The following is a 27,570-nucleotide window of genomic DNA, read 5'->3' as shown; positions in this document are numbered from 1 at the left end:
CACCTACGCACTTGAGTGTGTATCCCTTAAGAACTTTGATACTCATCCCACCCCAACCCCACAGCACTTATATACACATTGTTTTATACTCTAGTAATTCCCCTGTCTGTAATTTATTTTAATGTCTGTCTTCCCTAATATATTTTGCAAGGGGGGTGGGGTAACTCTAGGTGAGGATTGGCTCATTCTCCAAATGCTCTAGAGAATGGAGAGGGGGTCAAGGGAGTCTCTTCCTCCTGCCAATAATGAGGAGAAACTGGCTCTTATTTTGTTCCCAAAACTAGATATTGGTAAAGGATTTTCAGATCCTTGCATAAAAATAACAATGTGAATTGAATGAATCATCTTACGATCATAATTGTCATTACTGTTAAATTTGAGATAGAAAGAACCAGATATTTCTAAGGAGAAAACAGGTCTTGTATGGGACTGTAGACTCCAACTGAGTTTGGGTAGCAGTCTTTAATCTAAAAAGAAATGCATATTATTTTCAAAGGAATTCTGGCAAAAATAAGTAGACCTTTGAAAAGAAAAATATCACTAAAAATTGTCAGCCCATGTAATAATCAATCTCATTTATACCTATTTTTCTCCATCTACTACATTATCTGTAATAATTCCCTGAAGAACAGCATAACAATTCCAGTTTAGTATATACATATGTCAAGGTTTGCTAAGTTTTCACATTTACTTGATATGCTCCGTATTTTGTTTTTCGGTGGTCACAGAATAATATTTTTTTTCCAATAAAGTGCTGAAATGCCTAATATAAAAAATCCATCAGCCTGCTCTCAAACATATGGAATGGAAAGACAGACTAAAGCAGTGAACACAATGTCAGAACAAATTGTGATTTTGCAATTTGAGGCTGGTAGCTCAGCAGAGGTCCTCCTCAGGGCCAATTCATCTTAAAATGCACAGTCTTTGAAGTAATGCCATAAGACGCCCATGCCCCTACCAGTCGCTCTGATCAAAAACTGTAAATCTTTTTGTCACCATGTATTGTGTGGAGCAATCAATCTCAATCCCTTGGGACATGAACTTTATGGAAAAAAATGTGTTTCACCCACAGTGAAAGAGTAGTAAATCAGTTTCAAATTGATGTTTTGTCTGGGGCAAAGAAAAGAGCTCAGCCTAGAAAATTTAACCATTTTGAAAAATTTGCTGAATAATGTAATTTGCTGGGTGGAATATTTTCAGTATCATTAATACCTCCCAACATAAGCATATAGTTTAAAAGTCACCAAGGAACTATTGCTATATATGAGGCAACTTTATATAATTTAATATATAATTTTATATAATTTGTAAATTGTTCTAAGGATTCAATTTGAAATTCTTGTGATTTCAACAAGAATTGTCATTTTCTGGAATTTTGTATGTATTTTTAGTTTCCATTCGTAAATCGTATTTCGCTTTCATGTACCTTAGATGCTAGATGTTTAAAACATGGTATAATCAAAATATAGATTATATTGAGCACTTGCTGTGTGCAGAACATTGTAGGAAGCATTTGGGAATATATACAATATAAGAAATGTTCTAGATGTATTTCCTGCCCACAAGAAACTTGCAGTAAATCTGCCAAGATTGATTAAAATACACTATATTTCTTCCCATTCTTATTTTCCTGCCGTGTATCATCTTTACTTAGGCAAATTATGGGGAGGCTAGAAAATGATCTTTATTGATATTTCAATGAGATTTCCTCTGTAAATTTAATTCCTTAGGGACCCAAATGTTTTGACTCCTTCCTATGGTCATTTTGACACTGCATACTCAAATTCTATTTATGTTTCTAATAAAAGAAAAATAGGTGGACATGAATAGAATTATTTCTGTACCTACACTGACTGTGTATAAGAGGAACACCTGATTTTCGGATAAAGGACAAATATGTGCAGAAAGATAAATTTTTCACTTTTTTATGATTTCACCTTTTTATTATAGCTGGACATTTTTATTCGTTCCTTTCTTAACATTTATATCAAAACTTGTGCTTTTCTAGTTTGATAAAGTAAAATTTCTGATTTTTTTCTAATTAGCAATAGTTTCTTGGTTTTAATTTCTTTCCACAATCCAGTTACACTGTTTCTATGAATTTGAGATATGCTGATTAATCAATCATACATGTAGTTTCTCATCTTTTCTTTATGCCACATGTTTGTATCTCTACTTTAAAATTCTGACGTGACCCTTTTCTTCTTACCCTTTCTGCTGCCTTTTTAGTACGTATTTGTACATTTTGTTTTATCTGCCTCTTCATAATGTCTGATATTCATTGCTTTATGCATATGCAAGTACGACTAGATTTTAAACAAGTCATTTAGAGTGTAGATCTCTTTCTCTTCTTTTAAGAAGCAAAGTTTTGTGCATTTTCTTGTTCTGTATTACATGCACATGGTGGACCTCTTGAATTATGACCATTTTCAAGGCTGAACATTTGTTAAGAATTTTTATATCTTTGTGTAGATAAAGTATAATAATTTGAGTTAAATATAAAATAGAAAATTACTGACAAATTGTAGGACAGCTGCATAGAGTAGGATGTGTGATTTCTATTCTCTTCATGCTGTCATAGGATTAGAGTTGAGAGTCTTTAAAGTGCACAATTACTGTTAACATTACTCTGAACAGGCTTGTAGGGAAGTTTAAGTTGTGACTGCTTGAGCTGTGACAAGATGAAAATAGCTGTCTCTTTTTAGACCTGAACTCCTTTGTTTTTGTTATCATCTTGATTGTGTTCTTTAATTGAGCCCTCCAGCCAGATCTTGGGGGTTAGATCCTGAAATGATCAAACTCAAAATAATCTTGAAATGACTGTTCGCGGTTCAAATTAATTTCTGTCAAAATTTCCTTGTATCGCTACCACCCAAACTAATAGTCTCATATGTTGAAATATTCATTGGGAAGTTTTCTAGTCGGTCTCACTGACTTTACAAAATGCTGTAATACAACTTTCAAAATAGTACCCCAGATAAAAAAGGCACTGATTATTTGTAAAAGTAGCACTTTTATCTTTATCTAGACTGGAGGTCAGGTTAAGTAGAAAACATGAATTGCAATAAAAAGCTTATGTTGAATGAGTTGAAAGATAGAGGGATAAATTAATCCTCAATTTGTAATTTGGAGGCAATATGGTTCCTGTGAAAATGTTCTTCCAGAAGTTTGTGTTTGAAAAAATAGAATATATACATAGACATGCATATGAACTCACATTTCTTAGGTGAAACTATACGTCCCCACATTTTAGGTGAAAATGCACAAGACTTTTCCATTGTTTGGTAGAGTGCTAATAAAATATGCCGGATTGACAGTGATAGTTTTCATGGTGCAAATGCCAGCAGTGCAAGTTTACCCTCTAGCACAAGGAGCAACATTGTTTTCGAGGTCTGTAATGCAATTGCCTTCATCATGCCAATTCAGTCTTTTGCTGATGGACATGATTGCCCAATACAGTTTAAACTCATCTGGCTGGTTTAAAGGATAAATGAACATTAGAATAAGCAATGAAATAGAAATTGTGTTGAGCAGAAGTGAATTGAAATAATGAAGTCAGTGTTTACCAGCACACTGACGCATGCGAAAGCATAGCCACATCCATTTTCCTATGAATAGGGATTATCTCTCACATCTCTCCAGGTTTTTATATTATAATCCCTGACATCATTTTAATATCTGCTAGAGTTTCCTGAGTGTCAGAGAAGATAGCAACAGAATGTGCCTTTGGTATATGGGGGGACAAAGGGATGATCCCTAATAGGTGGTAATGATTCATGGCCTTTGAGTTCCTTGTCTAAACTTTACATCCCTAAGGCTACACCTTCCTGACTTGTTAGTATTATAATGAGTTTCCTCCTTTAGGTTTGAATCGTGTGCTGTTGAATTGGACCAGATTATTCAAGAATCTCTCCAACAACACTCTCTTCTTAGCCATAGAGAAATCTTCTGTAGGTGAAGTGGCCAGGCTTCACAAATTGTAACCCATAATTTCCTATCCTCTGCTTCAATTTAATACTCTCTGCATGGGTCACTAGTATATTACCATTTTTGACCCAAGTCTGCAAGGCACACACTGTCAATGTCCTGATTAAGGCCAATGTGAAAAATATTGGTTCAGCCCTTTGATTTGACAGTGATATAAAGCACCTGGATTGGGTCTCTTTTGCTTTATTATCTATGTGACAAAATTGAATTTTTGTGGTCATAGGTGCACAGAAAATTTTCTGGACTCTCACAGATTGAAAGTAAAGGTTGATTTGCAGAGTCTCATTTATGGGTTAGCGTCAATTTTCAAGGAATGTTATGCATCCCCAAAGTTAGAGTATAAAGATGTCAGTAATTAGGAGTGGTAGCTTGGAGCTTTTTGTGATGATCCTTACCTGAGTATTCAAAAACCAATATTCCTAACTGAATGTGGAAGAACATACTTAAACCATTCTTTTTCATTAGGGAAACTGATTGCCAAATACAGCAGTGGGACCAGTAGTTCCTTCTTCTAAGGACCATTCTATTTATTTTTTCCTGGGGTATGGTATCATCTGTTAGGACCGAGTACATCAATGCCTGATAACAGGGAGAAAAAGGAAAACTGAGGATTCTGCCACCAATTTATTCAATGACCTGCAATGTAATTCACCTTTCACTTTCTTAGGTTTTGCCTTTTGAAGTGAAGGAATAATGATGGTGACCCACTTCATGCAGATACCCTTAAAATAGGTACTAAAGCAGGATTGCTAAAACCTCCAAAATAAGCAGGGAGATGCACCATACACTTTGAGATGCATATTTAATAATCCAACAGAGACTCAAACATGTGTAACAGTCATATTTCTTCATGAGTTGTACCCAATTTCTAAGTTCACTAGACAAGCTGTCAATTACTGGCCTTCAATTTGCAATATGAAGTTCAGACCACCTGTTTGTAAGTTTTTCTCTTATGGGTACAACATACAGCAACTGGTTCACATAAATTGATGATTCCCTGTTACCAATCAATTTATTGAGTGCTTACTGTGTACAGAACACTGGACTGAGAATTTGGATGAGTACAGTAAAATGGATTTGGGAGGCATGTTCCCATCCATAATGAGCTTCAGACTAAAGGACTCATATTGCACTGGGTTTCTTGGTTCTCCCTTATTATTATTGCTTTTATTATTGATAAAAATAACAAGTAGAATAGCAGTGATTTGGGTATTTGTTAAGTGTTTACTATGTGCCAGGCAATGCAGTAAGCACTGGGGTGGATCCAAGCAAATTGGATTGGACACAGTCCCTGTCCCATGTGGGACTCACATTATCAATTCCTATTTTGCAGGTGAGGTAATTGAGGCACAGAGAAGTGAAGGGACATGCCTGAAGTCACACAGCAGACAGGTAGTGGAACGGAGATTAGAACCCATGTCCTAGACCCACTCGTAGACCCATGCTCTATCCACTACACAGTCGTGCTTATTTTTAGCTACCACCTAATTCTGCCATTTCCTAACACATGTGTTAAATCACTCGTTCATCAAGGGGACGGAGCCAATAATACTTATTTTTCAGTTCCCCTAAGTACCTAATAAAATGTTTTGTGACATCCACAAAATAAATACTGTGTAAAAGGAAATTTAATCTTTGTATCACATATCTTATACCCAGTATTAAAACCTAAGATTAAACAGCTATAATAATTCACAGTGTAACATTTGTTGCTTTGATCACAATTTTTGTTTTGTGTACATTGTATTATAGAATTTAGAAGGTAAAGGGGAATTCACGAATTATATGGCTTAGAACACTGCTTGGTCAGTCTTGGGAATGGTTCAAAAGAGATGGTTCTTCTTGTAATGGAGTTTTCACAACCTCCTTCAGTAAATGTTTTTGAATGCCTAACTTATCTCTTGGTTCCTGCCATTTGAATCCCATTTAGTGCAGTCTTATTGAACATGAAGAATGGGTCGGGCTCCCCCCCGTCATAGGAGAAACCTGAGGGGAAAGTGTAAAGATACAGAAAGTAAATAGGCTTTCATTTGACTGTCATGTGGCAAAATACTTTTGGAGGGTCTGGGCCAAGTAATTGGTGAACCCAGGGTTTGGGATTATAACATATAAGAAAATAATAGTAGTGTTTTTAAAACTAAAAACCATCAATTATAGTTAAAACCTGTTCTAGGAATTACCATTTTTAAGGGTAGCTGAAATCAAGAAGCTTTTAGAGAGATGTGAAGTAATGAAGATGATTGTGGCCAAATGGAAAACAAGGCAGGAAAAATAAAGAAACAGTAGTATTTTGGCAGAATTCTAAATTTAATAATGCCATAGAAAGAAAAGCTTTTTATAGTCTAAACAATTCCAATTCCTTTAACCTTTCCAGAAAGGATCTTATTTTCCGTCTTTGCAGTGATTTTTCTGGTCTGCCCTCCCCGCTTTATTACCCCTACTGTTTCCCATGACCTCTGACTCCCAAACCCGTGCTCTTTCCACTAAGCCACACTGCTTCTCTTAGAGGAGCAAATTGTGCAGGCTGGGTTGTAGCACTCTCTAAAGCACTTAGTACAGTGCTCTGCATAGAGTAAGTGCTCAATAAACATGATTCAATGAATGGAATCAGGCAGGTAAGGTAGGAGGGGGCAAAGGCAATTGAGTGCTTTAAAACTGGTGGTGAGGAGTTTCTCTTTGGTATGATTCATAGATTTGGTATTTGACTATTTGCTCTCTGCAATAAGCCCTCTAGATAAGTCTCATTCACAAAGAGTAAGTTTAAGAAGTGTTTCTTCTCTAATTTCACTTAGGGAAATGTGTTCTGTGCTGTGAAATGACTGTGAATTTATAGCAATGGTCAATTAGAAATTCTCTGGAACATCCACATCTGAAATTTAGTAGAACTGAGGAAGCTTGATTGGCTTTGACAGGATGGATATATTCACATAATCCGAGGAATGGCTACCCACCTTTCTTCTATAGGTAGTTAGAAAAATCTCATCGTAAAACAATTATGTATAATTGCCTGAAAATTGCATATAGGCTGCAGAGCCGACTTTGAGTTGATATTATAAAGATATAACTGAAAAGCAATCACAAGTTTTTGATTCATCCATTTAGGCAAAAAAGAGGGCATTTTCAGAAGAAACTGAAAGTTGCTCAAGGTAATTTTTCACGATTTAATGTTTACAGAGCATCAGATGTGACCTGGAAAGTTCTGAAGGAATAAATAATCCCTGTTTGATTCACAGAAAATAAAATTAAGTTCAGGAAAGCACAAATTGAGAACAGATAGTTCAGAGGCAGGAAACAGTGTATTTAGGTTCATAGTTACTACAACAGCAATTTCAATTTTCCATGGGTTTTTCATCAGATTAGACCTGGCTGACCAATTCTGAATAGTCTCTGAACTTTCCAAAAGCATGTAGAAAATAAAGGGTTTGAGGTGAAGAATAGCAGCAATAAATTCCATAGACAGGTAGAAAGAGGATAATTCAAACTGAGAAACAATGTTTCATAAATATGGAGTTGGTGAGGGAGATTAGGATTCAGTCCCTATTTAAAAAATACAAGTGTACATTAATATGAAAATAACTGAATTCTGTTTATCCTGGATCTATATATTTTATAATTCTTAAAGTGGGGTGAATATTACAAATGTAATACTAACTAAAGAGCTTCAAAATGGTGAGAGCTGTTACTTCTCTATACCACATACTTCTTACAGGATTTATCTTGTATGCAATAATTAAACCATTTATAATTTGTATATATGAAATTTAAGCTCCATCAAAGTGTAGAATCAAAACCTCGATTGAAATAATTAATAAATGTATTCTATATTACCCCTGCTGCCTCATTTCTAAGGGAATTACATAACTGAATTTGGCTGAGGGAGTGGATTATAACATCTTTTTTATTATCGTAATTCATGCTAGATTAAGCAACAACATGCTACTAGATTTGTCATTCCGAAGCTAAATAATTTACAGTTTGTCCCTAAAGGACAGTTAAAAGTTAGAATCATCCAGAATCATCATCATTCTCAGTTTTATCTCTTATTGTTTCAGTTTTTCTGTTTACAAAAGAAAGAATTAAGGCCTATGTTACAGGCAGAATTTACCACTCATGTTTTACTAATTGTAGAAATTTGTCCCATTATCCTTTATAAGGAAAATGTGTTTAGGCAAATAAAAACCTTTATTCTTCTTTAGACTTATCTGGCATATTTCCAGAGTTATCAAAGGCCATGACTACGTGAAATAAATGGGCTCAGTGTATGATATGAGGTTGACCAAACATCTTTTTTCTTGCTCCACTTTCCTCCTCCACCACGCACTCAGTGGACCAGAGCGAGAGGAAATGGATGATTAAGAATGGGTTCCTTGTTATAGTGCCCATACAGTTCTTTCTGGCAAATCATCCACTATTTCTCCCTCAACTCATGCCTTAGGACTGAAGGCCTCAGTGAAAACTCCCTGCTCTCAAGGAGCATGTCGTACTAATTTTATGGAACTCCCTCAAACACTTCGTTCAATGTTCTGCACACTGTAGGGTTACAGTAAAAACTGTTGATTGGTGAAATAGAAACATTTCACATAACCATTCAGGTAGACTGTAAATTTGTTGTAGGCAGGGAACATATCTACCAATTCTATTATATCGTACTCTCTGAAGTGCTTAGAACAGTGCTCTGCACACAATAAGTGCTCAGTACATGCAATTGATTGATTCATCTACATGTCAATACCTAACTGTTCTTCCAATTCATCTTCCATATCTCGCCCAGATGACTTAATGTTTCAAGCAGGGGTGGGGTGTGGTGGAGAGGAGAGGGAGAGAGAGAGAAGAGAGAGAATGAATATATAGTTCCTAAGAATAAAGAACAAAAATGGATATGTAACTGAATTTTTTTCTCCCCAAATTTCCAAAGGACTGGTTGAGAAATAGATTTCAAAATGTATTTTATGTATACCACAGGCTGAATGATGGGGTTTGATTGTAATTACAATAGATCTCATTAATCAATAAAGAGTATTTAATATTACATTTTTAGAATTAGTGAGCCTGGAATTTAAAATTCAAATGAATGCTAAATAACACTTAATCAGAAGAGTCATGGCCTTTTTAAAAATAGGAGAGCGCCACTGACTATTTAGTATCATCTCATTCAGTGAACACACAACTTGATCTTCCAATAAAAATCTACCATGTGATTTGTCTAATATATCAAATTTAAAGTGTGTGCTTGTGAAATTGTGTCGATAAATTTCTAAAAGATATTACCTTGAGTCCGGTAATAGGCTTTCATTCACGTTTCAGTTGTGGTTTTGTTTATTCATGATTCTTAAATAGCATTGTAGAACAAACAGGAAGAAATTAGGCAAAACAGTATTTAATCTGGAGGGAATAAAATCTAAAATTAATTAGACTTCCAAACTTTCACATTCTGAATTTCATCTACCATTTTTAATATGATGAATCCGTAGCTTAGATCATATATGAATAAACACATACTTAATCCAAACTGAAGCCAATTTGGACTACGGTTTGTCTCAAATGGAGACCTAGATCTAATTGGTCTTGTTTGTGCTCTCTTTGTTTTTTACTATTCTCTTTGATTTACCAAAATCAGTAGGAAGATTCAGAATTTATTTTACCTATAAAATTTTAAAGTATATGTCCAGCCAAAGATGTGTTTTCTTCTGCTTGGTGGAAATGTTCTGGAAAGATGGGTCTGTGATACGTGTTCCCTCATCGACCTCCTGATCCACATATCCCTACAATTTAGGGATAATTCTTCCCTAAAGATCACCTTTAGAGGCTCCATTAGGAGAGACAAACTTAGAGTTCTACTTCCTTCTTTAGCCCTACCTGCCCTTGATTTTCTAAGCAGTGAAAGTATATTCTAATCACTGGAAAGGGTGTAACTAACTCTTGTCTTGTTTTATGCTGTTGAGTCGTCTCCAACCCATAGCCATGGACACATCTCTCCCAGAACGCCGCACTTCCATTTGCAACCACTCTGGTAGTGTATCCATAGAGTTTTCTTCGTAAAAATACAGAAATGGTTTACCATTGCCTCCTTCCACACAGCAAACTTGAATCTCCACCCTCAACTCTCTCCCATGCCACTGCTGCTCAGCACAGGTGAGTTTTGACTTGTAGCAGATTGCCTTCCACTTGCTAGCCACTGCTCAAGCTAGGAATAGAATAGATATGCCTCTGCTTGACTCTTCCTCTCATAGTTGAGACTGGAAGAGTACTGGAAACTCTCCAGGTGCGATCTGAGAGAGGAACTAACTTTAGATCTGGGGATATAATCCAATGCAGCTCAGGTACATTAGTGTATGTACATTCAGCTGGGATCTCTGTCACCTCTTGCTGAATTCAGCCCCAAAACCTGCCTGTGGGTGCAGGGAGGCCCTCATTCCCTGTGCCACTAGTGGGCCACAATGAACCATTCTTGGACATTTGTGTTATAGAAATGATTCAAATGGGAGAAAAAAGTATATAAGAATTATTATAATCTTATTACCCTAAGCACAATCTACATTTTTCTCCTTTAATACCACTGTTGATTCTACTTCCACAAGTGCAGAATGAATTGTCTGTCCCCAGTAGGTATTTTAGACACAGCTGCATGGATGGGCTTTCACACTCAGCAACATCATCTTTTTAAGTGTACAGTGTACAGCTATTACGTACAGATATTTATTTGGTAATTCCATCCATCTGTAAAAGTGCTTTATACAAGGACTACATTTTTTTCCTCATTCCACTCATTCAGTTAATGGTATTTACTGAGCACTTACTGTGTGTGGAGCACTGTACTAAGTGCTTGGGGGAGTACAGTAGAACAGAGTTGGCAGTCACATTCCCTGACCACCAGGAGTTACAGTTTAGAGGGGAAGACAGACAATAAAATAAATTATGAGTATGTACCCAAGTGCTGTGGGGCTGAAGGTGGGGTCAGTGTTAAGTACATAAAAGGTACCGATCCAAATCTATAGGCAATGCAGAAAGGAGCAGGAATAGGGGAAATGAGGGCTTAGTCTCTATATGTTGCAGACTTGTACTTCGCAAGAGCACACAGTACACACAGTACACAGCACACAGTAAGTGCTCAATAAATATGATTGAATGAATGAATGAAAGCCTCTTGGAGGAAATACGGTTTTAATATGTGTTTTGAATGTGGGGAGAGTGGTGCACTGACTGTCATATATGAAGGGGGAGGGAGTTCCAAGCCAGAAAGAAGATGTGGGCAAGGGGTTGATAGTGAAATAGAGTCAAGGTACAGCGAGTAGGTTGGTGTTGGAGGAGCAAAGCCTTTGGGCTGGGTTGTAGTAGGAAATCAGTGAGGTAAGATAGGAGAGGATGGGCTGATTGAGTACTTCAAAGCCAATAGTAAGGAATTTCTGTTTGATGCAGAGGTGGCCAGTCTTCCACTGGAGGGTTTTGAAGAGTGGGTAGACATAACTGAATTTCTTTTTAGAAAAATCATCCTGGCAGCAGAGTGAAGTAAGGACTGGAGTGGGGAGAGATGTGGGTGAAGAAAGTCAGTGAAGAGTCAAGGTGGGATAAAAGTGCTCGGATCATTGTAGTAGCTGTTTCAGTGGAGAGGAAATGGCAGATTTTACCTATGTTGTGAATATAGAACCAAAAGGATTTGGTGACGGATTGAATGTATTAGTTGTATAAGTGAGTTGAGTCTTGAATAATACAAGGTTATGGGCTTGTGAAATGGGGAGGATAGTGGTTTTGTCTACAGTGGTAGGGAGGACAGGGTTTTGGTGGGAAGATGAGAGAGGATCTCTGTGTATACATTTTTAATTGGTGGTGTCAGTGGGGCATCGGGTAGAGGTGTCCGGGAGACACAAGGAAATGCAAGACTGCAGAGAAGGAGAGACATCAGGATTGGAGAGGTAGTTTGGGGAATCATCTGGGAGAATGGATGTAGATGGAGAATAGAAGGGGACCCAGAACTGAGCCTCAAGGGATTAAAAGTCACTTATCTCTGCCTCTGTTTTCTTATCTGTAAAATGGGGATAAAATACCCCTCCTCCCTCTCTGTTACCATGTGAGCCCAAAGTGAAACAGGGATTATACCCAATCTGATTCTTTTATAATAGTCCATCATTTAGCACAGTGTTGGACTGCCAACTCATCATCATTATTATTGTTTTTGTTGATAAATTCAAAGACTAATCTTTCCAGAAGTTAGTATATGTTGTAATGCTTAATTCAATTCAAATGTACTTTAGAGACTGGAAAAATATACATAGAAAAAGACAAAGATCAGTTGCTTGTCAACTCATATAGTGAATCTACATTCAAATAAACAGAACTTTAATTTTGCACACCAAACCAGTACTGTGTCTTTGCTCAGTGTACTTTGTTCATTGGCAAAAACATAGTCTGTTTTTTCCAGGTTTCAGATTAGAAACTGTCAAGAACAGAGTTTAACTGAGGCAAGCGAAAGATTCAAATGGAAAACTCTTTGTACCCAGTAGAAAAGAATCATGAAATGGTTGTAACAGCGCTTGTTACAAAAATAGTCTCGATCGATCATTTTGGTTGGTGTTAAATTTAAAAGAATGAGGAAATTGAACATGCAGTTGGAAAGAAGGAGAAATGAATGAAACATTTGAGAAGTGAAATTCCTTTTGTTAACATGCATTCGAGATTGGTTTGTGTTATATTTCTTCCATTCATTAAGTGATGCTTTCAAAGTGAAAAGGCAGTGGGGAGAGTTGAGATCCAATTCTGACCCACATTTGCCCCAATAACTTTTGTTCTAGAGAATATTTGGTGAGGCAGCCTTGGCAGTGGGTGCAGCAAAACAAGTGTGGTGAAAACAGCATTAAGATGTGCACCGTAATCAGGGACACCCATTATAATAGTTGGGCTCAGGAGTTCTGAAATGTTTAAAATGTGTCCTATCCTAGTCCCACACCCACACATGTGGTGAAACATCACTTTTTAAATTCTGATTTCTTTTTTAAGACTGAGTTATTTCTTTGAAAAAGATTGATTTTTCATTTTTGAACTATTTATTATTCAAGTTTGCTTATGTTCACTTAGAAAATGATATTTTTACGGTGTTCTCAGGTCATCATGCTCCATTTTGCCTCCATACCCAAACTGCTTTCCCTTGATAACCAAATTGACTCCCTCAACACCAACTTTTCTACCAAACTCAACTCACTCATCCCCTGTCCCTTCATTGATATTGTACCACTGACCCAGGTAAGCTCGGGAATACCCCCACACAAGCCACAGAGCGCTCCTGCTGGAAATCTAGTTATCAGGTCAGCCTTCTTTGCATGTTTAAACTCTGCCCTCTCCTTTGCCTGGCAAAATTATTTCTCCGTCCTTATTGACACCCATACCCCTTGGCCTTGACAGTTGGTCCAGATGTTTAATTCCCACCTCAAACCCCCTTCCTCCCCCATCTCTTGCCTCTAGTGACCTGGCTACCTACTTTATTGAGAAAATCGAAGCTATTAGGTGTGATCACCTTAAAATCTCCTTTGTTCCTCTCCACTTCCTTTCTCCTTTTTCTCCTTCTTCATCTCTCCCATCTTTCCTAGCAGTACCTCAAGGGGAGATCTGCCTTCTCTCAAAATCCATGCCCTCCACACCTTATTGAAGCACTTGACCCCTCCATTTTGTCTCCCTGACTCCATTCTTCAACTGTTGTTGGGTAGGGATTGTCTTTGTCTGTTGCCAAATTGTACTTTCCAAGCGCTTAGTACAGTGCTCTGCACACTGTAAGCGCTCAGTAAATATGATGGAATGAATGAGTAAATTACAGATATGTACATAATGCTGTGGGGCTACAAAGCACCATCTGTGCTTTTATTTTCTTTGTTTCTGCTGTCTTTCAGGAACCCCACAGATCTTAGATCCTTATAAATTTCTATCCTTATAAGAAAGGAAAAATGCAAACTACAACAAACCCCTTGAAGATCTTAGTATAAGGCTGATTAAAAGTGTTGGCATCTATATCTGTATAAGTTGTTTGCATTTTCGTTATCTAACTTAATTTCACTCTAACTCAGGTTGGTGTAATTTTCTTCCTGGATGTTTGTACATTTCAAAAATGATCCATAGCCATAAGAAGAAAATAAAAATATCTGGCATACAAAACCTTTTAAACTTGCTCTCTTAGGCATTTAATTTTTCAAAATTCCTGATTAGCTATGTCACCCACATTTGTATATACGTTGTCTCTTTACATTTGTGTAGACATAACCGTTATTTAGTTTTCAATTGAGTGCCAGTTCAGTTGCAGTATGTGGACATTGATAGCATTTGTGTTCCATAATATTTACTAGCTAACCTGTGTCATTTCTTCATATGCTTAATTTACTATTTTGAAGTTTGTCCTTATTTTAAGATTTTTTTAAAGCAAAAAAGAGAAACAAATTATTAGAGATGTTCAATTGATTGCATAAGATAAATGTACTCTAAGACTTCTTATCAGTAATGCAATGTGTATTGGTATTCAGTGTATGTTTTTCAGTAGACATATGAGTCATTTTTCATCTTCCTTGACTAGTTTGGACCATTGTTTTTTAGTCTGAAGTTGAGACTGAAAATCAATAGCCCGTCTGTGTTTTACTGATGTCTGTGGTGATTGGGTATTTTGCCATATTTACTCATCTCTCGCTCACCACCACATGGTTTTTGTTTCTTGACTTTAATATGGGGTAATTTAAATTGCACAGCTTAAAAAAACAAAATTGAAAAGGGCAGCAATTATGTGGGTAAATACGGCATATAATTCCCTTTTTGTTTAAGCAGGATGATGACATGAATATCAAAACAAAGATTGATTTTGCCTTATTTCTTGACATTACATAATGTAATTATTTTATAGGCAAGAAAAGGCTTGAAGGGTGTGGGCTTTTGTCTCTCCAAGGTGATCCTGATGGCAGGTAGTTAAAGATGAAGGTTAAGGTGCTGTTTCTCATTGCCCTAAGGTTAGGAGCCTCATTTTGAAGAAAATGAGAGGTCTTGTTAGCTAATACTGTTCATTGCCATTCAGGACAGTTGGAGTTGAATAGAAGACAGGGCTTGTGAGGGAAGTTTGGATATTTCTCGTAATAATAATGATGGTATTTGTTACTATGTGCAAAGCACTGTTCTAAGCACTGGGGAGGTTACAAGGTGATCAGGCTGTCCCACAGGGGGCTCACAGTTTTAATCTTCATTTTACAGATAAGGTAACTGAGGCACAGAGAAGTTAAATGACTTGCCCACAGTCACACAACTGACAGTTGGCGGAGCTGGGATTTGAACCCATGACCTCTGACTCCAAAGCCCGTGCTCTTTCCACTGAGTCATGCTGCTTCTCATATGCGTAACACACACACACACACACACACACACACACACACACACACACACACACGTGTTTACATATATGATTTATGTACCTCTTGAGGAATTCAGAGTTACACAAAACTGATGGTATGATTCTCCGCCTTGCTGTTGGCCAAGTTGGAAAAGAACAGCTCTGGGAATCAAGAGGCCTAAATCCCTAATCCACACAGTAAATCTCTATTAAATACCATTGATTGATTGGGAAATGCCTTTTTGGACTATGTGATCATTGGTAGAGATTTCTGGTCCAAGAACTACCTGGGGCATTCAGTAAGGAGGGCAGGCAGAGGAGGAGTAATGAAAATATGGCCAATGAGAGTGGCAAAGACCACAGCACCTACCAAGGTAACTAACTGCCTGCCCCATAGTCCATGGGGCTGTGGCATAGCAATGGCATCACACTGTGGTCACTTTGGCTTTAAATGAGTCCAAAAAAAAAGGCAATTTATGCATGTGGATCACAATGAACTACACCCCTTCCAATGTACTCACTCACTGCACCCTCTGCCCCAACAGGAACACAAGTGATAAGGAAAAATAGTTTGTGAGCCACTGTGCAGTAGATCATCATCACTTCTCATAGTTGGTGGTGGTCATGTACTTGCTCCATCACTCTTGTTTAAAGTCTCTCTGAACTCTGAGAACTGCCACAGTGTGATGGGGTATGATAAGTAGGTGCAAAATAAGATTGTTGTTAATCAGCCAGAGATGGCATCAGGTTTTGAGCATGGGTCAAAGTCAGGGTGTGCCTATCTAATGCTTGTTCTGTGCAGGTGACACAAGCACTTCTAAACTGAATTGTTTGTTAAGTAGGCACTTAACAAATACTACAATAATAATAATTATTATTATGTCAGTTCAGTGCAATTGCAATTGTTGTAATGCCTACTAAGCTTCATCTGGCCTTTTGTCTCTGTTTTGCCTTCATGTATAATTTGGTGTATCATATTTTATCTTTATTGGAAAATGTTTGCTTCTCAGGGGATGTTGGGGGGGAAAACTCGATGGAGCCTCAGGATTTGGTCCCAGGATGGAAAATAAAAATCCTTGATTTCTAATTTTGAATTTGTCTTACATGGAATTTAAGTATTTACTATGTGCCAAGCACTGTATTAAGCACTGGGTAGATACAGGACAGTCAGGTTGGACAAAGTCCCTGTCCCTAATAGGTTCACAGTCTCAATGCATTCTGTCTTACTGAATTTCCATATAACTTCTCATAAGACAATGAAAACAAAAATATAACCAACTTTTTGTTAAGAAGCAAGGTCACAGACCTGTCAGAGGGACTAACTCCCTCATCAGAATTATTTGGAATTTTCTGAGAGCCCCCAGAATCATTTGGACAATTTTGAAAGGGACTCCAGCACCCAGGGGGACAGAACCAAGCTCTCTGAAGGGCAGAGCCAAATGAAGTCAAACTGTTGGAGCTTCATGTTAGTTGTGAGTTAGTTATCCACTAGCTTTTGTGAGACCCAGGCTGAAAAAAATCCCCTTTTGGTTAATTGATTTCTCTCTACCTAAGATATACTTGGAATGAAAATAAAGCTAGGATGGTTTTATTAGATTACCAACTTAATTTGGGGTTTATCTAAACCTTATTTCCTTGCTTCTGCCGTCTGTTAATGAAGTTCTCAGGTCTCATAGTCTTCAGTGGAAATAAACACTATCCTGCATACCTTAACTTGTGTATTTCCAATAGCAATTTTTTCCCCATTTTTTGTTCTCATTTAACACCTACTTTGACCTTGCTTAGTCTTTTATTCTACCTGATCCATGGCTACTAGAGCCTCCATAGAACTCTCCTCTAGATCCCGGATGTAGTTCTAAATTCCCCTTTTGCCTTTAATAATCCTAATAACAAAATGGCTGATTTTGATCCTCTTTTATGGTTACACAGTAAAGTGGCCTCATTTGTGATCTCTGAAATCTAAACTTGGTGAGATTAAATAATTTCATTCGACTTTCAATTAAGATGCAGTTATCCTTACAATTGCAAAATACCAATTGCCAATATCCCTGAACATCAAAACCAGTTTTGGCAAATGTGGAAGGCAGTCTCCCAGAGCTTAGCCTTACAGGATCTACGGCTAAATGGAAGCAGTGTGTACGATTCTTTAATGATGTCTTCCAATGCAGTCGACCCTAGCTGCATTTCTAGGGAATAGTTGAGTAACCTGGCCAGAAGTCACAAGTCTTGAAGCAGCTTGTGATGCTCTTTTTGATAAGTGGCCTTGAGTTTTCTAGCAGTATTCACACCTGCAACAATACTGGAAAAAAATTGAGTGCTAAAATTTCACTTTCATGTCCCCAAAAATCAGCTGGTTGAAGCATTGCTTTTTTAAACTCATCAGAGGAAGCTATTTTTAGGAATAAAGCCCTTTCAGGAATCAATTATGGATTTTTGTTTCCTCTAGTCTATATTTAAGTGGTATTTGGAACATTTCTAATAGTATTGTACAAGGAAGGGAGTATAGGATAAAGAATCATAAAAGAAGAAAGTGACCTTCATGCTATGCTAGTCATTTGAAGACAGGAATTCTATTGAAGGAAATCTACAAAATGGAAGTGTGCTATGAAACTTCATTAATTCCTTTTAACTATTATGTCAAATCATCGTTTGATGAAGACAGTATCTATCGTTCACAATGAACATTTGGAATAAAGATAATCTCAGTAACTGTTAATGGCTTTGCTTCCAATAGTTTATTTTTAGTCATATTTTTTTCCACTTTGTTTCTGTTCTGCTTGACTCAGCGACAGAGAAATTGATTTAAGTGCACATGTATATTTGAAAAGGGACATACTTTCTTTGTGCATTCCCTTATCTATTTAATACATAAAACCTGGTGACATTATAGTTGAGGCAGTTAATCATATCACAGAATATCTGAAAATAAATTCTGATTTCATTCTTGGAACAGTGAGACAGTATTTTTCCCTCCTGCTGATTTATTGGTTTCGTTGGTTCTCTTTGGAAACAAAGTTTTTAAAACGGTGACAATCTCCCTGTAATAGATAAATGGGTATTACTGGCTGTAAATTGATCTTCCCCTTTGATTTTAATATTTTTAACTTTTCTACCAAGTGAGAAACTACCAGAATAAATATGTTCATTCAGTCAGTCAGTCAATCGTATTTATTGAGCACTTACTGTATGCGGAGCACTATACTAAGCGCTTGGAAAGTACAAGTTGGTGACATATAGAGACGGTCCTATTTTAACTTTCTGAATGCTAAAAATACAGAAAGACGTTCCTATTGTAGATAATGCATTATGTTTTGTGTTCACTTAAATGGAACTGTCTGTTCATCAGGTGAACTTGTTTCTCCTAAAAAGCAATAGATTCACAATTGCATCATCACTTAATTCCTTTACCTTCAAAACCGCAAATGATTTGTGTCCACATTTGAGCAGAGGACTACAGGATGCACACATTTGGAAAGTGAAGCAGCTATGAACGAAATGTAGAGAATAAGTCGTTTTGCCGTAATCAAAGCCTAAATTGGAACCCAAGTCCCAATATTCTCTGGCATTCTTAGTTTGATGATATTAAAAAAACCATTCAGGATCATTAGAAATATTGATGAATAATGATAATAATAATAATGATGGCATTTGTGAAGCGCTTACTATGTGCAAAACACTTTTCTAAGCACTGGGGAGGATACATGGTGATCAGCTTGTCCCACGTGGGGCTCACAGTCTTCATACCCATTTTCCAGATGAGGGAACTGAGGCCCAGAGAAGTTACGTGACTTTCCCAAAGTCACAGAGCTGACAGTTGGCAGAGCCGAGATTTGGACCCATGACCTCTGACCTCTGGCTTCCAAGCCCATGCTCTTTCCATTGAGCCACACTGCTTCAAACACCAACAAAAGTGCTTATTGCTTTAGTTGAATAGGATTAATGTGGATGGGTTCCAGGGAAGTACAAGCTTTGGCTTTTGCATTGTGGAGGTTTTTAAATGAAGAGGAAACAGTGTGGCATGGGGAAGGAGCACAGGCCTCTGAGTGACTTCGCCACTTGCTGGCTGTGTGACCTCGGGCAAGTCACTTGGTCTTTTCTGTGCCTCAGTTTCCTCATCTGTAAGATGAGGATTTGATACCAGTTCTCCTCCTTCCTGCTTAGATCGTGAGCCCCATGTGAGACGGGGACAGTGTCTTTGATTATCTTGTACCCTCCCCAGCACTTAATTCTTGACCCATAGTAAGCATTTAACAAACACCATAATCATCAGTAGGTGTCTTAAGATAAATGCAGAAAAATATTTCATTATTATTTACTGGAGGAGGAATGCCCATTTCGGCCTAGGTCTTTAGGGAAACATCGTCAGAAGCTGGTTTTATATACTTCTCTAGTGTAAGTGAGAATACTGACAATGGAGAATTATCAAGCGCATGTACAGGATTATTCAGGTGTAGGTGGCATTTACAGCCAAAGTAGCTGCAGCGTAGCAGGATGCTGTTCTAGAGCCCTCTGACCCAGCAGAAGGTTGCCTTGATAACTGCTGCCATCTTTTCATTAGCCAGCTATTTTTCAGTCAGTTAATCAACTGTATTTATTGAGTGCTTACTGTTGGCAGAGCACTGTTCTAAGCACCTGGAAGAGTTCAGTATAATAGAAATAATCCCTGCCCACAATGAGCTTACAGTTTAGAGGGCAGTTCCTTCCAGTCCTGTCCACATTGTGGAGCACAACACAGTTCTTTAGTCAGAAACCTCCACATTGCTGCTCCAGCATGCATTACCTTACTTGCAGAAACAAAAACGTTGTGCTCCTATCACCAGGACTGTGCTCTTTCCTCCAGACCAACAGCTTGGGTTTGCCCCCCGCCCCCCACCACAAACACCCTTAAATGATTGAAAAAAATTAATTTCAGCAAGACAAAGTGAAAGAGTCTTCAGAGGGATTGTTCTACAATAAATGATCAGACATCCTTTCCCCCTTGAGATCTGTATCGACTATTTTCAGAGTTTAAAGAGTGGAGCCATTTTTATTTCTTCCTGCTGCCCTATTTCCAACCAAAATTACCTTGCACAGTCTCAATGGAGGAATGCAATTAAAATAAAAAATAATAGAATTTTCCAAAAAGTTCATTCACAGAGAAAGTAAATATGGGGAAAGTTTCCAGGATGGCTTTCGGCTGCAGAAAGGTCAGCAAAGAATCGAGGTGCATAATATTACAATTTTAGAACTGTAAAAGCACCGGATAATATCAATCAGTCTTATTCATTAAATGCTTACTGGGTGTATTTAATGCACCAAGTGTTTGGGAGAGTACACTAGAGTTAGTAGACATGATCCCTGCCCTCAAGGAGATTTCAGTCTAGCTGTGGAGACAGACAATGATTTCAGAAGGGATTTGAAGAGAGAGAGAGTAGCCTGCTGGATATGAAAAAGGAGTGTTTTCCAAGCAGGAGGGAGACTGTGGGTAAGATGTCAGTAGGAGGGAAGTTAATGAGGCACAGTGATTAGAAAGGCTTGGCTGTAACAAAGTGGGCAACTTTGAGTATATGAACTAGTGGTTAATATCAAGGAGCCTTGGAGTCAGGAGAACATGGGTTTTAATTCTGGTTCCTCCACTTGTCTGCTGTGTGACCTTGGGCAAATCACTTAACTTCTCGGGGCCTCAGTTACCTCATCTGTAAAATGGGGAGTAAAACTGAGTCCCATGTGGGACAGGGACTGTGTCCAATCTGCTGATCATGTTTCCCCACTCCTCAAGGACTTCCAGTGGTGATCCACCTCTGTATCAAACTGAAACTCCTTACCATCATCTTTAAAGCACTCAATCACCTTGCTCTCTACTTATCCTACCAGCTGGATTTCTGACTACAACCCAGCCCACACACTTCACTCTTCTAATACCAACCTGCTCAATGTATCTCAGTCTTGTCTGTCTCACTACAGACCTCTCGCCCATGTTATGCCCTTGGCCTAGAATGCCCTCCCTCTTCATATCTGAAGACAACTACCTGCAAAACCTTATTAAAATCCTTCCCCAACTAAATCCTTGTTTCCTCTTCTCCCATTCCCTTCTGCATTTGTTCATTCATTCAATCGTATTTATTGAGTGCTTATTTATCGGGAACATATAGAGACCGTCCCTACCCAACAGCGGGCTCCATCCCTCAGCCCTGCAGTACTTATGTACATATCTGAATTTATTTATATTAATGTCTGCCTCCCCCTCTAGACTGTAATAAGCTCATTGTAGTCGGGGAACGTGTTACCAATTGTATTGTATTGTACTCTTCCCAAGTGCTTAGTACTGTACTTTGCAATCAATTAATCGTATTTGCCGAACACTGTACTAAGTGCTTGGGAGAGTACAGTATAACAAATGCATTCCCTACCCACAGTGATCCTAGTCTGGAGGCAGAGACAAACGTTAATTGTAAATGAATAAATTACAGATCAATCAATCAATCAATCAATCAATCGTATTTATTGAGCGCTTACTATGTGCAGAGCACTGTACTAAGCACTTGGGAAGTACAAATTGGCATCACATAGAGACAGTCCCTACCCAACAGTGGGCTCACAGTCTAAAAGGGGGAGACAGAGAACAGAACCAAACATACCAACAAAATAAAATAAGTAGGATAGAAATGTACAAGTAAAATAAATAAATAAATAGATAAATAGAGTAATAAATATGTACAACCATATATACATATATACAGGTGCTGTGGGGAAGGGAAGGAGGTAAGACGGGAGGATGGAGAGGGGGACGAGGGGGAGAGGAAAGAAGGGGCTCAGTCTGGGAAGGCCTCCTGGAGGAGGTGAGCTCTCAGCAGGGCCTTGAAGGGAGGAAGAGAGCTAGCTTGGCGGATGGGCAGAGGGAGGGCATTCCAGGCCCGGGGGATGACGTGGGCCGGGGGTCGATGGCGGGACAGGTGAGAGCGAGGTACAGTGAGATAGGAACATAAGTGCTGTGGGGCTAAGGTGAGTTGGTGATTATATACCTGTATATATGTATATATGTTTGTACATATTTATTACTCTATTTTACATGTACATATTTATTCTATTTATTTTATTTTGTTAATATGTTTTGTAGTCTGTCTCCCCCTTCTAGACTGTGAGCCCGCTGTTGGGTAGGGACTGTCTCTGTATGTTGCCAGCTTGTACTTCCCAAGCGCTTAGTACAGTGCTCTGCACACAGTAAGCACTCAATAAATACGATTGAATGAATGAATGATTAAAAGGAGCAAATCAGGGTGACGCATAAGGGCATGGGAGAGAAAGAAATGAGGACTTAGGGAAGCCCTTTTGGAGGAGATGTGCCTTCATTGAAGCTTGGAAAGTGGGGAGAGTAATTGCCTGTTGGATACGAAAATGGAGGTCCTTCCAGTCCAGAGGCAGGAAATGGGCGAAACGTCAGCTGCAGTTAGTGAGATGATTGCGGTACAGTGAGTAGGCTGGTTTTAGAAGAGTGAAGTGTACAGACTGGGTGTAGTAGGAAAGCTGTGAGGTACAAGGGGAAAAGATGAATTTGTGCTTTAAAGAGGTGATTGAGTGTTTTACACAGTAAGTGCTCAATTGTCATTTTTTTTAGTGCTTACTGTGTGCAGAGCACTCTGCTAAGTGCTTGGGAGTATACAATACAACAGAATTGGTAGACACATTCATTGCTCACAGCGACCTCACAGTCTAGAGGGGGAGCAGACCACTGGCCTGCTGTGTGACCTTGGGCAAGTCACTCTACTTCTCTGTGCCTCAGTTATCTGTAAAATGGGGATTGAGACTGTGAGCCCCACATGGGACAGGGCCTGTGTCCAACCTGATTTGCTTGCATTCACCTCAGCACTTAGTAGTGTAGTACAGAGACGTTAAGTTACTATCCCAGCTCTGCCAATTGTCAGCTGTGTGACTTTGGGCAAGTCGCTTAACTTCTCTGTGTCTCAGTTACCTCATCTGTAAAATGGGGATTAAGACTGTGAGCCCCCTATGGGACAACCTGATCACCCTGTAACCTCCCCAGCGCTTAGAACAGTTCTTTGCACATAGTAAGCACTTAATAAATGCTATTATTATTATTATTATTAATCAAGGTCAGAGCAGACAAGTAGCAGATCTGGGATTTGAAACCAGTTCCTTCTGACTCCGAGGCTCATGTCCTGCCCAATAGGCCGTGTTGCTCCTCCACAGGTGATTACTTCAAAGGAAATGCAACTTCTTTTTTCAGCTTCTGAAAGGAAACAAAACATTCCCACTTCTGCTATTTTTTTCGATTTGTGCTTTTAGACTTTCAATGGAATCACACAATTAGAATTATGCCTGAAAGATTTCTTTGATTCTGGGACAATCAGTGTTACCTTGTTCATAAAGATTTAGCTGTCATTACATTGCAACTTAGGATATTTGTGGTACCAAATTTGTCATCTGGACTCGTTAAACCCATGTATGTTCATTTCAGTGTTAATTTCTCCTCCTGTGTAGCAATGCACAGTGCCGTTGGAGAGTAGGGTCAAGAGGATTCTCCCGGGTCACAATCCAATCTCAGCCTTATGACTTCTTGGGGCTTTTAACAGGGACACATATGGCTTTGCTTCTCAGGTATCAGCCAGATCTGAGTCTCTGCTCTGAGCAGCAGAGATAGCTCTGTCCTTCCAAGTCCTGTTGCAAGTCCTGTATTGCAAACAATAAGAAGGGGGAGAAAAAAATATTTTCAATAAAAAGAAATGCACTTCAGTTTTAACGCACTTTACTTGTGTAGACTTGCCCTTCAGAGGACTGCATCTAAATGTAGAGGTGGAGGCTGAGAAGGAAAATGATACTGGGGAAGGTGAAATGCGACTTAGGAAAAGCTAAAAATAGTATTTCATAAAAGTAGCATATTACAAAAGACATCTTGAGAAGTATCTCAGTGACACAGATTCTAAGAGAGTATTATTAATTCCAATAAGGTTGGCATTAAGAAGGCTTTTCCCAATATAGCATGCTGTCTTTAACAGATGCAAATATGAACTTATTATTATAATGTATCCATATATTAAGAAATGAAGGGTGTCCTTGTTGGAATTGAGACTTGTACAATGTTTGATTCTAAAAACCATATAAAATGGGTACCTTAATAAGAAACCTGCCCACTTACATTCCATCATTATAATTTTAGAGCATGTTTTTACATCTAGGGTTTCATATTTTTCCCAGTCCCGAATTTTATATGCACACAAATGGATTGATCCCATCAGTGGGGCAAAAAAATACATAAATATTTTGTTGCTGTTTCTAATATTAGGATGCAGTCAAAGCCCAGTTTCTTTCCCATGACGGTAATGAATTATCTGGCTAGTTTTGCAATAGGATAGGAAAAATGCATGTGTTTTCCCTTTGTCATGGTATAAGGGAGAGAAGGAATTGCTTTCATGACCGATAGTTTATCTACTTTCTAAAAAAAATAATAATTTCACAAATTTAGCAAGGAAAAAGTGATTTGCTGTGTAGAAGAAAAAACACACTGTTTTCCATGAAGACAATTTTAACATTTTTCCTAATTTTCATTCGTTCATTGTCCTATTTATTGAGCACTTACTATGTGCAGAGGACTATACCAAGTGCTTGGGAAAGTACAATGCAGCAATAAGACAGAAACGGATTAGCATTAATTGGTCAATTTAGAAAACCACATAAAGCTACCAACCTTTGATAGAAGGTAAAAAAAAATTAGAGCATCTAAGTGAAATCTAAATGTTACTTTTATATTTTCTGATGTGAAAATGAGCTTTTAAAAATGACAATTTGCCACAATTTCCAGTTTTCATGAAAATAAGGATATCACATTTTACAGGCAATTTAGGGGTAAAAATTGGTCAGTTCCCCATGAAATTATAAAGACTAGAATATGGAAACTTTGTGATATGATGAAAGTAATTGTGAATATACTTTTATTTGGTTTGAAATTTAATGAAAAATCCTAGGCTCATGCTTTGAAAGTGTCATGGGGATTATACTTTTAAGATTTGAAAGTATACAATTCCTGAATGAGCTTTGGCTTTCTCAAGAACGGTTACATTCAATTTCTAAAGTGCATCAATAGGTTTATGCTTTAGGAGTAAGGCAGTAAGGATAGTATAGACAGCCTCTAAATCCTTAATATCCTCAAGGTCTGGCATTTCACACGATCTGTTCTTATCAGCTTTGAAAAGCCTAGAGAAGGTTTCTTTTCTTTTTATCTACTTTTTTTTTTTTGATTATCAGAAAGTTCTTAAACTTGCAGGAAGAATGAAGCTCCTTTTTATGAGCTGAGTGTTAAAATTACTTTTCTCTTTGGTTAGGGAAAGAATTTAGTTAGGGAACCGTTATGGATTGCCTCATTAAAGGATCCCTGAAATTGCTTACTTGTGACTACCTGCCTAGAAAGCAATCTCTTGTTCGTTTGCTATTGCAGAGGAGGAGTTGGGGTTATTCAACTCCGTCATATAAGGAGCTTGAAAATAAAGATAGGTATGCTGAGAAAATCACCAACTTCATTCTGAAGATGAATTTGGATTTGCATATTGCCCTCTAGACCCAGAGAATGGAATTGTTTTTTCCAATTATGGGTAATATGGAAACTTGTGACAGACTAACAATCAGTTTCTTTCTCAAGCAGTGATTCAAAGTTTCTAAATTAACTCCATGTGTAGGCAGAATGCATTTTCTCTACAGAATGCATCAGGAAAAAAAGTTCTCAGAAAGAAGTTACAGTTTGAAAAATGAATGCAGAGTTGAAAAATACATAAACCCTTTCAGAGGATCATGACTATCTTCTGAAGTTATTTAAGCAATTCTTCTTAGCAGGCAGAGGTACCTGTAATTAATCCCAAACAAGTAGGTTCTCCTACTGAAAGTTGTCATGGAAGGAGATTTGGTCAGCCAACCTCCCATTTTTCTCAGCAGCTCACAAAGAAGCAGTTCTGCTCCTGTCTGCCGTCTAGGTAGATGGAAAATACCTGGCCATCATCCTGTGATTAATAGTGTTTTGTATTTTATGACATTTGCTTTCTATTTTCCGTTCCTTTAATATTTTCTTACAGATCTTAAACTTATTTCATGTATAACTTCTTATGGCTTTTGGATGAATCGTTTCCAAGATATTCATACCCTGGCAGAAGCAAAGTTGCACTTTTATAAGTAATTTACCCACAGCAAATCAAATGAGAAAAATACTTGAGGTTTCCGAAGTCATGATGTTTCTATCTGTAATTCTTAATAATGTTGTTTTATTGACAACAATTCTACTTCATTTACTCTTGTTCTATTTAAGTTGTCTTATTATCCTTAGTTATGTTTTAACATTCTTCAGTAACCATTTCACACTCTCTCTGTCTGTCTCTCTCCCCCTCTTTTTCTCTCTCCTCCTCCAGTCCTTTACCTGTAATTGAATCTGTCCTGGCTTTCAAACCTACATTAACCTGCAGTTTGGAGGGAGTATATTCACATTAATTATTGCTGGCTTTCCTAGTGAGGGTTTATGAGTATTGGAGTCGGGCATCCATTTCCCCTTCAGGACTCAGGTTTCTTGACTCCCAGTTCCCCTAAGCCTTGTTTTCCTCAACCAGTAATTTCAGAAAAATTGGGATGCCAAGAGTGACAAAGGCAACCTTTAAGTGACCACAGTGTAGAATGGAAGAACTACTTGAATTATTCCTAATCTATGAATTTTATTTTTTCTGTATTAGAAATGTTTTGAAGGATGAATACAGTTACTTGGAAAACTAGATGATGGCCCATATTATTTTCCTTATTACTGCTTTAGTGTCTTATAAAGCACCAACCAAAAACCTTGAAATGGTACTTAGGCCTGTGAGCTGAACTCTAATTCAGGTGATTGATCTTAATGAAACAGAATAAATGTATATCTTTGTTCGGAAGTGAGCGCTACTGACCTGGTAAGATTAATTTATATTAAAATTCCTGAATTGGTTGATTACTTCCAATAACTTTGCTTTGAGCAAATAAATTCATCCTCTGCATCTAAACAAATGTAGGATAGTATATAAAGTATTTAAAAAAAAATGAAGGGTGAATGGGTGTGTCATTATTTAAATTGCTTGCAAATTTTCAAAAAGGTGGAATACTGTGGTATTTATTTTGGTGTTGTGGAACATTTCTTGAGTGGAAAAAAAAACCCAAAACATAACTGTCTTACTATATTTTTTTCAATCAATCTGGAAGCCCTTATTTGCATTGTTTAACATAAATTTGCATATTTA

The 27,570-nt window shown here is 37.8% G+C and overlaps 1 protein-coding gene and 1 non-coding gene across 7 annotated transcripts in view; one reads left to right on the top strand and one right to left on the bottom strand.

The window, feature by feature from the left end:
- CADM2 (cell adhesion molecule 2) overlaps positions 1-27,570 on the top strand; it is an 861,189-nt gene that overhangs the window by 347,621 nt on the left and 485,998 nt on the right. The window lies entirely within an intron of this gene.
- Positions 10,130-10,268, bottom strand: LOC119945364. The gene has a single exon (XR_005456231.1). It is a non-coding gene; the product is annotated as a small nucleolar RNA SNORA7 (small nucleolar RNA).

This window comes from Tachyglossus aculeatus, chromosome 24 (assembly GCF_015852505.1).
Source record: "Tachyglossus aculeatus isolate mTacAcu1 chromosome 24, mTacAcu1.pri, whole genome shotgun sequence".
In the NCBI taxonomy this organism is placed as follows: Eukaryota; Metazoa; Chordata; class Mammalia; order Monotremata; family Tachyglossidae; genus Tachyglossus; species Tachyglossus aculeatus.
This window is presented reverse-complemented; position numbering and strand designations above follow the sequence as displayed.